At 40.9% G+C, this 14801-nt stretch overlaps 1 pseudogene; it reads left to right on the forward strand.

Annotated features, from left to right (window-relative positions):
• Positions 1-375: 375 nt before the first annotated feature.
• On the forward strand, positions 376-13410 carry LOC127663376 (signal recognition particle subunit SRP72-like; annotated as a pseudogene).
• The last annotated feature ends 1391 nt before the right edge of the window (positions 13411-14801 follow it).

Below are 14801 nucleotides of genomic sequence, written 5' to 3' on the forward strand. Positions count from 1 at the left end.
TTTACTATGCTAATGTCTTTAGAGTAACAGGGGACTTTTATTATGCTAGTGTCTTTAGAGTAACAGGGGATAGTGTCTTTAGAGTAACAGGGGACTTTTACTATGCTAGTGTCTTTAGAGTAACAGGGGACTTTTATTATGCTAGTGTCTTTAGAGTAACAGGGGATAGTGTCTTTAGAGTAACAGGGGACTTTTACTATGCTAGTGTCTTTAGAGTAACAGGGGACTTTTATTATGCTAGTGTCTTTAGAGTAACAGGGGACTTTTATTATGCTAGTGTCTTTAGAGTAACAGGGGACTTTTATCATGCTAGTTCCTTTAGAGTAACAGGGGACTTTTATTCTGTCCTGGTGTGTTCCGCTCATATGGCTAAAGATGGCGAGCGGGTCGGGAACCGTTTCTGCTCTCTGGACCGAAATCAACCGCTGCGGACAGAACGGCGACTTCATCAGAGCCCTGAAAGCTGTCAACAAAAGTAAATTAAAAACACTTTAATCTATATCTGTTGCGATTCTCTGTTGAATGAAACCTTTCTTTGTGCTCTTCTTCTGCTGTAGCATGTGTCCAACCTGCACTGGAGTCGAGTCATAAATATCTATATTTATAATCAAATTCATATTTTATTAGTGCAAATGTGATCGTTTCATTGAACACTTTAACTCGTTGAGGCTTTTAAACGATGTCTTGGAGGTCTTTAAGACTTTCTGGGGGTCTTCAGATGTTTATTATTAGTGATTATGTGTCCTTTATAGATTTAGGGGTCCAAGCACTGATGGTAGGATGGTCCTAAATCCCCCCCACTACTCGGGCGCATACAAACACACCATCCGACACTAGGTGGCGCTATAAAAAGTACTTTTATGTTTTGGCTCATATCTTTGCAACTGTAGGGGCTAGAATCAAAGTCCTTGTCTGCTCTGATTCCTTGAGTCAAGACGAACAAAACGTAGATCTCAGATTTTATATCCGTTTAGAAATATTCCATAAAAACTACATTTGCGAACTAGACCTTGCCATATCTCCGATTTACTTGAAACTTTGCATGTATCATCTAGGGATGGTCCTGACAAAAAAAATTTCTTCTGATTTTTGATTCTTCGAATATATTAAGTAATTCTTTGGCCATGGCCCAAATTACCTCGGTGGGCTATATCTTCTCACCGCAAAGTCCAAACTTTACGAAACTTGGTTAACATTCATACCAAAACATTTTGAGAATGCATGCAAAGTTTTGGCCAATTTCGCCTCTTGAGGGTGCTACAGCTTGAAATTGCTTAAAACGCTACAACCGTATGACTGAATGTGTTTAAATTTGGCATGCATCATCTTTGGGTCACGTGCTAACGTACCACAAAGTCTTGTCAGCAAGTCAGTCCACTGTCGGCCATCTTTGCAATGCTCCCGAGAGGCTATTTCCAGTCATGACAGTGCAGCTCAGAAAACGACATTTTAACGGCTTGTTTTGCAAATGCGCATTCTTGAGTTGATTGACAGGCAATGCCTGTAATGGGACTTCCTTTCTACATCCGTTGACTGTTGGGTGCTAGAGCTTCTTTGTAGGACGTTCCAATTTCGCCCATTCATTTTAATAGAAGTTGCCTTTCTCTGTTAAATAGTCCTGTGTTTCCCCTATATGAATTTTGCGGCGGTGCTGCGCCACTGCTGAATTATTAGCGCTGCTCTTGGGATTTCACATGGTTAATTTAATATTCTTGACGCAACGTTAACGCTTGTCAGCCCCAGTCAGCTGTGCACTTTCTACATTGCGAAAGGGACCGCATCATGCACTTACAGTGACGTCGCCGCATAACAACACGTGTCAAACTCTTTTCTGAAACATAGGATGGCAGGGGATTGCAACGTTTCACTGAACAGTCAGTTAGCGCTTTCCTCGTGAATATATATTCCTCGCTTTCCCACCATCAGTATGTTTTGGTGCACATTTTGCTCGCTTCAATTGTGGAATGAAATGGCGCTATATGGATCAATTATCAACACGGCTTAGTCATGGATAAATTCGCACGAGGGCAGAGCAGGTGCTTGAAATGTTTTTGTAATGTCTAGATGCACCCCTAATGTGTGCCATGTGCTCTTTTTGCCACTGCCCCCATGAAAGTCTCTGCATGCCACTCTTCTATTGTAACAATATCACTGCATTGGTATTTGGACATTTCAGCAGTGAGAAGTCACAGCTAAAATTACTATAGATAAATGCAGAAAAAACAAACTAGCATATGCTACTTGGAGGCAAAACAAACTGGATTAAACTGGATACTTAAATCATGATGTCATGTCTTTGATATCAGTTAGAAAACAGACGTGAAGCATGAGAGTTAGGTGAAAACTAGTGATTATGTTTTTGAATCTAAGGAAGCATTAAGCCATGACCTTTGGTGATTCCATGACTCCAACCATTTGATAGGTTTCTGTGTAGATGCTGGAGGAAACAGGAAGACGAGTATCTATATCCACAGTAAAACGAGTCCTATAGCATCATAACCTGAAAGGATGTTCAGCAAGGAAGAAGCCACTGCTCCAAAACCACCATATAAATGCCTGACTAGAGATTGCAAGAGCACATGGGGACAAAGATCTTGCTATTGGAGAAATGTCCTCTAGTCTAATGAAACAAAAATTTAACTGTTTGGCCATAATGGCCATTGCTATGTTTGGAGGTAAAAGGGTGAGGCTTGCAAGCCGAAGAACACCATCCCAACCGTGAAGCATCATGTTGTGGGGGTGCTTTGCTGCAGGAGGGACTGGTGCACTTCACAAAATAAATGGCATCATAAGGAAATACAGTTATGTGGATATAATGAAGCAAAAAGTCTGTATGCTAAATGTTTTTTTTATTGTACGATAGCAACATATTAATATCAATGTTTACATTTTCCATATGATACAAACAGATTTTGATGGGGTCTTTTCTCTCTTGTTGTAGTTCTCCATGAAAATAAGGACGATGTGACGGCTCTGCACTGTAAAATTGTCTGTTTGATTCATAATGGAGGTTTTAAAGAAGCCCTGAATGTAATAAACACTCACACCAAATCTCTGAGCAGGTAAGACAGAAACCCAGGATGCATCCCAAATCACAGAATTCTAGTATCTTATAATAGTATGTACTTCGGTGGTGATGTGAAAGTCCATACTTCTGTCAATTTAGAGTGTGCCAGTGTATTAAAAGATTGTGCATTTTACTGTTTTTAGTGATATGATCGGGTTCGAGAAGGCCTACTGTGAATACCGTCTGAACAGGGTGGAAAGCGCTTTGAAAACTAATCAGGGAATCCCAGAACAAACGAACAAACTCAAGGAACTCTACGGCCAAGTGGTGAGAGACACCGATGGTATTCATACGGATGATTGTTGGGGTATATACACTGATCAGCCACAACATTAAAAACCACTGACCGCTGAAGTGAATAACATTGATTATCTGGTTACAATGGCACCTGTCAAGGGGTGGGATATATTAGGCAGCAAGCGAACAGTTCGTTCTTGAATATCATGTGTTGCAAGCAGGGAAAACGGGCAAGCGTAAGGATCTGAGTGACTTTGACAAGGGCCAAATTGCGATGGCTAGGCGACTGGGTCAGAGCATCTCTAAAGTGGCAAATCTTGTAGGGGTGTTCCCGGTATGCAGTGGTTCGTACCTATCAAAACAAGTGGTCCAAGGAAGGACAACCGATGAAGACATCATGGGCGCCCAAGGCTCATTGATGCATGTCGGGAGCGAAGGCTAGCCTGTCTGGTCCGATCCCACAGAGGAGCTACTGTAGCACAAATTGCTGAAAAACGTAATGCTGGCCATGATTGAAAGGTGTCAGAACACGCAGTGCATCGCAGCTAGCCGCAGACCGGTCAGAATGCCCATGCTGACCCCTGTCCACCGCCGAAATGGGCCTACAATGGCCACGTTAGCATCAGAACTGGACCATGGAACAATGGAAGAAGGTAGCCTGGTCTGATGAATCACGTTTTCTTTTAGACGAGGAGGGCCGGGTGCGTGTGCATCGTTTACCTGGGGAAGAGATGGCAGCAGAAAGCACTATGGGAAGAAAGCAGGCCGGCGTAGGCAGTGTGATGCTCTGGGCAATGTTCTGCTGGGAAACCTTGGGTCATGGCATTCATTTGGATGTTACTTTGACATGTACCACCTACCTTTAAGATTGTTACAGACCACATACACCCCTTCATGGCAACGGTATTCCCAGATGGCATTGGCCTCTTTCAGCAGGATAATGCGCCCTGCAACACTGCAAAAATTGTGCAGGAATGGTTTGAGGAACATGACAAAGAGTTCAAGGTGTTGACTTGGCCTCCAAATTCCCCAGATCTCCATCCGATTGAGCATCTATTGGATGTGATAGACTAACAAGTCCGATCCATGGAGGCCCCACCTCGCAACTTACAGGACTTGAAGTATCTGCTGCTAACGTCTCTGTGCCAGATACCAGAGGACACCTTCAGAAGTCTTACGGAGTCCATGTCTCGACGGATCAGAGCTGTTTTGGCGGCACGAGGTGGACCTACACGATATTAGGCAGGTGGTTTTAATGTTATGGCTGATCGGTGGAAGTGTTCAGTTGATGCAATAATTTACGCAGAGTTCATAACTCATTGGTGTGTGTGTGTGTGTGTGTGTGTGTGTGTGTGTGTGTGTGTGTGTGTGTGTGTGTGTGTGTGTGTGTGTGTGTGTGTGTGTGTGTGTGTGTGTGTGTGTGTGTGTGTGTGTGTGTGTGTGTGTGTGTGTGTGTGTGTGTGTGTGTGTGTGTGTGTGTGTGTGTAGCTGTACAGACTGGAGCGGTATGAAGAGTGTCGTGCTGTTTACAAAGACCTCATCAGAAACTCAAGATGAATATGAAGAGGAGAGGAAGACGAACCTGTCCGCTGTCTTGGCAGCACTGAGCACCTGGGAGAACACAACACCAGTGAGATACACACATGCCATTTTTAACCATTCTGCAATCAGTAATACTTTATGACTATCCTCTCTTTGCCCCCTATTTCATCTCTTTGGCCTTGACTTGAAATGTGTAACTCTCAAAATACATGATTTTGGGGGAAGAGATTGGTAAATGTTATTTTCTTGTTCTGAAGTTAAGAATTTAATCATTCATTCATCAGAGGGTTCAGTAAGTTATAACGTCCCATTCTATCACATCTGTGATTCATTGTTTTGTTTATATTCAGGAGGATCTGGGTTTACCTGAGAGCTCCTATGAGCTGTGCTATAACACTGCCTGCTGTCTGATTGGTCAAGGGCAGCTCAGTCAGGCCATGAAGAAACTACAGAAGGCTGAAGGTCAGAGGTCATGCCTTTATTTCAGAGGGTTATAGTGGCTCTGTCCCGAAACTTATTGAGCTGACTTGCTGTCTACTGCCTTCTAAGGCAGCGTCCTAATGGAAATTGAACCTCAAAAGTGACTGAGATGGAACGCCCTACATAGGCAGCAACTCCACAAGCTTAACATTTAGCACTCCACGCTTGAATCAAATGAGAAATTAGACTTGCAGTAGATTCCATCTTATCACGTGGCTCGTTGTACATGACACCGCGGAGACTCGCAGCATGTGGAGGCTCATGCTACCCCCCGCAATCCACGCACAACTTACCATGCGCCCCATTGAGAGCGAGAACCACTAATCACGACCCTATGTGACTACCCCCCACAGCAACCGGGCCAATTTGGTTGCTTAGGAGACCTGGCTGGAGTCACTCAGCACACCCTGGATTTGAGCATCAATACTCGCTGAGCTACCCAGGCCCCAAAGTCTCAATTTTCGGTGGAGGAAGATGTCACTCAAGTGTGGATGAGTGGCTTAAACATTGCAAAATTGATTAGTTTTCAAGGGGAAATGGATTGGTGGTGACGTGGCCTTAGAAGGCAGCATTATATTTTGGAATGACCTTTGTGTCTGGGACACACCATTGATTAGGGGTTGACCGATATGGGTTATTCATTGGCCTATACCGATATCTAGCGTGCAGGATAGCCGATATACTTTTTACATTTTAACACCAGCAAATCAGATGTACTGTACACAACCAAAAGTGAAATGCACACTTATGAAATATTTACTCTCATATCTACATTACTTAAACTTGACCAATCTATTAGTAGATTTTGGAACTGATAATTGGCCAAGCAAACATGGTTATAATATATTAATAATTAATATAATACATTAATCTTACCTAGCCGATATATCGGTCTATCAATCTCTTTGATGCCTTCAAATGCTGTATAGGTAGGCAGCTTGATAATTTTTGGAACAGAACTAGAGGTCGACAGACTTGTCCTTTTTGCAGATTAATCGGCTAACAATCGGTTATCAGCAAACACCGATAGCTTGCCGATATTTTTGTTTTCCTCTGTGAGCGGAGTGCTAGACTACGGCAGCCTCGCTGGAGGTGAAATCAAAACTTTTGTGCACCTTCTCTGCTTGTGCGAGGAACTTGAAGCACAAACATTTCAAAATAAGAGTCCTTGCATTTTTCAGATTTGTTTTTAGGTAAAAGTACTGCGTTTATGCGGCAAATCTTTTTTTCGGGTTAATTTGGTGCTGTGGTTGTTGTGCTAGTTATGGTCAATCAGCTTTAATTGAGATCCCCCCTCGCTGTTTAATTTTAAGCTTCTGTGACTAAAGAATAATGTTAGTTCTCTCAGTAAAACATGAATGTTTAAATTTTCTTTATTTCTCCATAGTTGTGCAGGAAGTCCCTGGCTGAGGACTCCGTAAGTAACTCTTATTTCTGTATGCTGCCCGACAGTCTGTTTCTGTTTGTAGTGATGCTGAACATTGGGATTTATTGTGAATTGTTTATGTAGGATGTGACGGAGGAGGATGTGGATGCTGAGCTGGCCATCATTCACTCTCAGATGGCTTATGTGATGCAGCTGCAGGGCAGAAATGAAGATGCACTTCAGCTCTACAATCAGGTCATTAAACTCAAGTAAGCAATACATGCACAATCAAAACTGCAGACAGAAGTTTAAAATCGACATGCATGAAAATTGCACAGCTCAAGAGATGTTTTATAAATAAATAATTTAGCATGTACTGTATATACTAGAGATAGACTGATATATCGGTGCCGATAGTCGCTTTATGGAACTATCGGTTATCGGCAAAAATTGATGCATAAAAAAACCCATAATTCCTTTGTGTTGTTATGTGGCCCTATGGAATCATGTAATCCAGTCATAAAAACGGAATTAATTATAAAACGCGCAATGTCACGAAATTTGACATTTGGTATAAAATGAATCTAGAAATGCACAATCAAATTATGACGTAATATGTCATAGTGTGATGATTAAACCACAAAAAGCTGAGATTTAATAAATAAATGTACTGTTTGCATGAGCTGCACTCCAACAGTAAGTTAATGGGAGAAGCCGGCCGCTCATACGCTAACCACATCATTAAAATCTAGACGTGCCACGAGATCTCGCGATATTACAATGTGACGATATTACAATGTGACGATATTACAACATGACGATATTTCTCGTCGAGGTGAAAAGCTGTCTCGTGAACTATCGGCCAATTAATGCAAAATCCGCTATCGGCCGACCTCTTGTGTATATATGAATAAATGCAAGACTTTTTAAACTTCTATCTGGTTTCTCTGTGCGTTTAGACCGTCTGATGTGGGTCTGCTAGCTGTAACTGCCAATAACATCATCACTATAAACAAGGTGAATAATGCAATAAAATGTCATTACAAGGTTATTTCAAGTATTAGCCAATTCTAAAAGTCATGACATTTTGTGTTGCCGTAATTTTAATTGATTCATACAGTGAAATAAAGAGTTTCTATTTATTAGGGTAAAAGCCAGAGATATAATAAGTAAATTAGGCTCAAGTTCTGCAGCCATTGTTGTGCCTTTGTGTATTTGTGGTAACTCTGCTCTTTTATCTCTGTGAACTTCCAGGACCAAAATGTGTTTGACTCCAAGAAGAAAGTAAAGTTGACCAATGCAGAGGGTGTGGACCACAAACTGGCCAAAAAACAGTTACAGGCCATCGAGATCAACAAAGCCCTGCTGGCCATGTACACTAACCAGGTAAACAAGCATTTAACATCACTGGGTAGTGTAGAATTGCAAAATCCTTTTCGAATTTACATGCACAAAGTATGTATGTAGCACTGTTTTTGTAAGCATTTTCTGTTTTGTAATTCGCTTTAGTCTGCTTTATGTATGAAGTAAATGATTGAATCTCTCTGTGACCTCTCGGTTGTCGCCCCACAGGCTGATCAGTGCAGGAAGCTGTCATCAAACCTGCAGACCCAGAACCCCGGTCACCCCAGACCCGTTCTGATCCAGGTTGCACTCCTCTGCAGAGAGAAACAGCATAATAAAGCCATAGAGCTTTTACAGGTACTGCAAACACTTATACCTGGTGTTTCTCTTCGTTTTATTACAGGTTTCAGTGGAGGTCTCTAAGTGTTTTCTTCCTGTAGCGGTTTTCAGATCAGCACCCAGAAAGCGCTGTTGGTATTAAGCTCACCATGGCACAACTGTACTTGACGCTAGGTACATCTGTACTGAATAAACACACTCCAGAGGAGGGTATTACCAGAGGGAGCAGGTAAAGGCATATGATAACAGTTAACACAGAGACACAATAGCGTAGAACTGTGTGATTGTTGTTTTTCTCTCTGTCAGTCGGGGTCTGCGGCCCACCTCTCTCTGGTGCGCGAAGCTGCGAACTACAAGCTGAAATGCGGCCGTAAGAAAGAGGCGATCAGTGATCTAGAACAGCTGTGGAAACAGAACACAAATGACATCTACACGCTGGCGCAGCTCATCTCCGCATACTCACTCGTGGATCAGGACAAGTCCAAAGCGTATCCTCGAACACGCATCTGTTGAAACGGTCAAGTTCTCTGGTTGCATTCCAGGTAGATGTAACCTGTGGGCTAAACTGCACGTGAGATGCAAGCATGAGATGTGTATGTAGTGTGTTGATTGTTCTTGAACTGTATGCATGCATTTTCCTGAGCATTATTTTATTCAGTCTGAGTAAACACCTCCCGTCCCCGGACGCCATGTCCTTTAATCTGGACGTTGATGAGCTAGAAAACTCACACGGAGCCACGTACATCAGAAAGAAAGCTGCCAAAGTTGTCGGAGAAAGCCAACCGAAAGGACAGGGGTAACACAACTCTCCATTTAAAATATTTCATATAGATTACCCCCTCAAAGAGTGATTTCTAGCCAATGAAGTACATTAGAGCAGATCATATCTAGAAAAATGTACATTTCATTATAGATATCTCCATTTCTTTAAGATTTTACTCATTTCCGTGGCTATTCCAGGCCTGGAAATCCCAATTCTAAAATGTCCTAATATTTCCAGGTTTTTGTCTTGACCGTGGGAACCCTGTAAATCGTTAATTTAACAAATGTGTCACTTGATTTTAGTCCAGGGGATGTTAAAAAGAAGAAGAAGAAGAAGAAAAAGAAGAAAGGTATGTTCTTTACTAATCGTTATTCTTTTAATTGATCATTCATTATCTTTCGCTTAATCCGATAATTGCTTCACCTTTTCCTTCTCAGGTAAACTGCCCAAGAACTGTGACCCCAAATCGACCCCTGTCCCTGAGCGCTGGTTGCCGATGCGAGAGCGTTCGTACTACCGCGGCAGGAAGAAGGGCAAGAAGAAGGAGCAGGTGGGCCGTGGCACACAGGGCGCGACTTCCGGAGCTTCTGCTGAGCTGTAAGTTTCCAAACATGTTTTTTCTAATTCTATCACTAGAGGGAGCTGTGTAGACCTGAAAAACATTAAAGGCCTGGGTATACTTCGTTTTTGGGCATTTCGGATAGCGCCCGGTCACCGCGTTACCTTCAAATTATACTCTGCTGACCACGAACAAATACAAATGCGTTCGACGATATACCAATGATGTGTACAGACAGGGCTGGACTGGGAAGAGAAATCGGCCCAGGATCTTACATTGCAACTGGCCCAAACGTTTTTGAGTGGGAGGGGGGCATTCGCTGTCCTTTTCTGCATATCGCGGCACCATTTTGTGCTCCATTCTGCATAACGGGGCGACCCATTTTAGCTTATTGTGACCCATATGGACCGTTTTGCCAAGCCCTCCCCTGATCAGCCATAAAGTGCGTCGGCCCACCGGGAAAATGCCCGGTATGCCAGATTACCAGTCCAGCCCTGTCCACAGACGAGGACTGTCCACATGTTGAGAAAATCTGGGCCACATGTCAAAGTTTGTAATTTTGGCACGCATACGTGCATGGAACGATCACCAACGTGGACTACTGAAGTATACTTTGGCTTTAACCTTCACAAACTCCTCGGGTCAGTTCTGACCCGTTTCATTTCTGTTCATGTAATTAAATGATGTCCTTTATCTGATTGATATGAGATTTTGTGACTTTTTCTCCACAGGCTATCTGAACACACATCATTTTTTTGACTTGATTTGATGAGTCTAAGCGGTCATAAAAAATCTATTGTTCTCTTTGGGTCAAAATTGACCCCATAGGAAATGAATGGAAAGTCTAAAATACAGAATAATATTGTAGAATTATGAGAATAAAGTTTCAATATTACGAGATTAAAGTTGCAATGTTACGAGATTAAATTTGCAATACTACGAGATTAAAGTTGCTATACTACGAGAATAAAGTTGCAATACTACGAGATTAAAGTTGCAATGTTACGAGATTAAAGTTGCTATACTACGAGATTAAAGTTGCTATACTACGAGATTAAAGTTGCTATGTTACGAGAAGACAGTTGCAATGTTACGAGATTAAAGTTGCTATACTACGAGAATAAAGTTGCAATACTACGAGATTAAAGTTGCTATACTACGAGATTAAATTTGCAATACTACGAGATTAAAGTTGCTATACTACGAGAATAAAGTTGCAATACTACGAGATTAAAGTTGCAATGTTACGAGATTAAAGTTGCTATACTACGAGATTAAAGTTGCTATACTACGAGAAGACAGTTGCAATGTTACGAGATTAAAGTTGCTATACTACGAGAATAAAGTTGCAATACTACGAGATTAAAGTTGCAATGTTACGAGATTAAAGTTGCAATGTTACGAGAAGACAGTTGCAATGTTACGAGATTAAAGTTGCAATGTTACGAGAAGACAGTTGCAATGTTACGAGAAGACAGTTGCAATTTTACGAGATTAAAGTTGCAATGTTACGAGAAGACAGTTGCAATGTTACGAGAAGACAGTTGCAATGTTACGAGAAGACAGTTGCAATGTTACGAGAAGACAGTTGCAATACTACGAGATTAAAGTTGCAATGTTACGAGAAGACAGTTGCAATGTTACGAGATTAAAGTTGCAATGTTACGAGAAGACAGTTGCAATGTTACGAGAAGACAGTTGCAATGTTACGAGAAGACAGTTGCAATGTTACGAGAAGACAGTTGCAATGTTACGAGAAGACAGTTGCAATGTTACGAGAAGACAGTTGCAATACTACAAGATTAAAGTTGCAATACTACGAGATTAAAGTTGCAATGTTACGAGAAGACAGTTGCAATGTTACGAGATTAAAGTTGCAATGTTACGAGAAGACAGTTGCAATGTTACGAGATTAAAGTTGCAATACTACGAGATTACAGTTGCAATGTTACGAGATTAAAGTTGCAATGTTACGAGATGACAGTTGCAATACCACGAGATTACAGTTGCAATACTACGAGATTACAGTTGCAATGTTACGAGAAGACAGTTGCAATACTACGAGATTACAGTTGCAATGTTACGAGATTAAAGTTGCAATACTACAAGATTACAGTTGCAATGTTACGAGATTAAAGTTGCAATACTACAAGATTACAGTTGCAATACTACGAGATTACAGTTGCAATGTTACGAGATTACAGTTGCAATGTTACGAGAAGACAGTTGCAATGTTACGAGATTACAGTTGCAATACTACGAGATTACAGTTGCAATACTACGAGAAGAAAGTTGCAATGTTACGAGAAGACAGTTGCAATGTTACGAGATTAAAGTTGCAATACTACGAGATTAAAGTTGCAATACTACGAGATTAAAGTTGCAATGTTACGAGAAGACAGTTGCAATGTTACGAGATTAAAGTTGCAATACTACGAGATTAAAGTTGCAATACTACGAGATTAAAGTTGCAATGTTACGAGAAGACAGTTGCAATGTTACGAGATTAAAGTTGCAATACTACGAGATTAAAGTTGCAATACTACGAGATTAAAGTTGCAATACTACGAGATTAAAGTTGCAATACTACGAGATTAAAGTTGCAATGTTACGAGAAGACAGTTGCAATGTTACGAGAAGACAGTTGCAATGTTACGAGATTAAAGTTGCAAATACCTCAAATACGCACACACATATGCATTTTGTAACACAAATGACCAGTTTGCCATTGCAAAATATTTTTTCCTAAGTCTTCAGTTGGAAATATTAATGCCCATTCCTGTTCATTTCTGGTGGGTTTTTTTTGTTCATTTTCTTGACCGTTTTATCAATATACTTTTTTTTATAAATTTTCATGTTTGAAATAAATGATAGGTAACATACGTTGTCTTCTCTTTGTAACACCGTGTTCAGGTTTGACTAATTATAATGTGGCATCTTTGCAAAAACTGACACTTCAGAACTAAAAATTGCAAAACTTTTGATGAAAAGTAGTTTTGGATAATGTCTTAATATATATCCAAATGCAAAACTTGTATCTAGAACTGATCTTCTCTACAACCAGGGATGAATTTGTGATCTCTGAAGCCATCTAGTGTTTAAACATGTCATTACATTTGATTTGTTTTTCCCAGCAGATGGCAGCAACGTGCCCCATTTGCATGACATTTAAATATTTTTTACGTGAAAATAACTAAGTCTGTTACTGCATATGACAACGAATGCTGTAATTTAGAGATAAATAAGATCTAAATACCATAAAATCCCCAAAAATGCACAACTTCAGTTTTTTTATTATTACTTTATCGAAGTAACTGTTTTCACAATTCTTTCATAAAAATACAAAAAAATACTTGTTTTTGTTTCCGAAGAGTACAAGTGTGATTCTAAATGAAAGGTTAAGTCACCAACTTTGCTCCAAAATCTTGTGAGCCGCCTAATTAGTCCATTTTAGAGATATTTGACCGCTAAGATGCCACGATTGACCCGTCAGAATCGAGCATTAACCTATGAAAATGTGTTTTAGTGAGACTGATTGCGTTCGTTTTACAGTGACGCCAGTAAAACAGCCAGCAGTCCACCCACCTCCCCTCGACCCGGCTCAGGAACCGGCACCGCGAGCAATGCAGTGCCACCACGGCAACAAAAACCTGCGGCACCCGGAGCTGCTCGAAAAGGCACCACAGAAGAAGGGTGGAAAGGGAGGATGGTAGAGAGGAAGACACTACGATAAGATCCCAAATGAATTATTTCTCTTTAGATTGCTTGTTGGTTTTGAATCACTGACAAACAAAAAGTTGTAATGGCGATGATGCCACACCCCCCTCTAGTGGCCTGGAGAAAAATTGTGTAACCGTCTTTGTCATAAATGGAGGAATGAAGGAAAATGAATAAAGGGGTGTGTTTTAAATGTCAAAAGGTGAGCGAAAGTGCCGTTTGGAATAAACGGGAATCATTAAAGAGCTTAACCGAGCACACTTAACCATACAATCCCCTGTGCTCATGCATTACTATAAATGGTAACGAGTCTAGGGCATTTCTCATTTCTTTGTTTTAATCTGTTATTTATGTTTTCCTTTTCCCACTTACTATTTTCTGGATCTAGATGATTTTTCAGTTTTTCCTTGCTTGATAAATGGATGCTTTGAATGTCAAGCATCATCTGAGAACAATGCAGGCCGTTTATGCTAAGTTGAGAGATTTATCTTTTACATTTCTAAATAAAGCTCAAGTCGAATTATGATTTTGAGACTAATCTCCACAGTCAGAAGACCTGAAGCAGATCACCAGTGTTATGTCTTAATAAAGAGTTTCCTGAAATTGAGTGTCTCCTTTTTATCTTAATGTATTATTAAAACTCTTAAAGATCTGTCACTATATATATATATTATCCTAATTATTTAGATAAATGCCAGTATTGGTTGTTAAAGCAGTAGAACGTTGTTTCAGGAATCTATTCCTCCATGGGACGCTTGAGGGCTCCAAAAATGCATGCGTCTTGGCATGCTCTCTACCATAGACTGTAAAAAAAGATGGCCGACGCCCCTTCGCTCTTTTCCATTGGTGAGAACTGAAGCCGCCAGTGTCCCGATATGGCGCTGACATCTTGGGACTTGAGTCTGCGCAGTTGCGATTTCGGGACCAGACCTGCGCAGTAGTGAGCAGGAAGTAAAGCCGCGAAATCAAGGCCCCGCCCTCACTCTCGCTGAATCAATCGCAAGCACACACCCCTGCACTTTTGACTTTTGACTTATGACGGTGTGAAGTAATTAATTATAGAAATTTAGATATTAAATTTAAAGCTCCAATCTCCTCAGTCCTCCGAAAATCCCGAAAAAAAGTCAGTTGGTGCTTCAGTGACTACTTCGCTCAGAGAACCTGTCAATCACAGCTCAATCATGATGTCACAGCACCGTTTTTATAGCATCAAATAACTAAAAACAAACTTATTTTGAAAACAAACACTTGAAATGACATCAACGTGATAGAAACGACAGTAAATGACAGAAACTATCTTTGGAAAAAAGATATGTGAAGGGTAGTTTAATTGTTTAGTTGGTCTCACGTCCCGTTGAATAACATGGGGAGGCGGGGTTTATGACCT

The sequence above is a fragment of the Xyrauchen texanus genome, chromosome 23 (genome assembly GCF_025860055.1).
Source record: "Xyrauchen texanus isolate HMW12.3.18 chromosome 23, RBS_HiC_50CHRs, whole genome shotgun sequence".
In the NCBI taxonomy this organism is placed as follows: Eukaryota; Metazoa; Chordata; class Actinopteri; order Cypriniformes; family Catostomidae; genus Xyrauchen; species Xyrauchen texanus.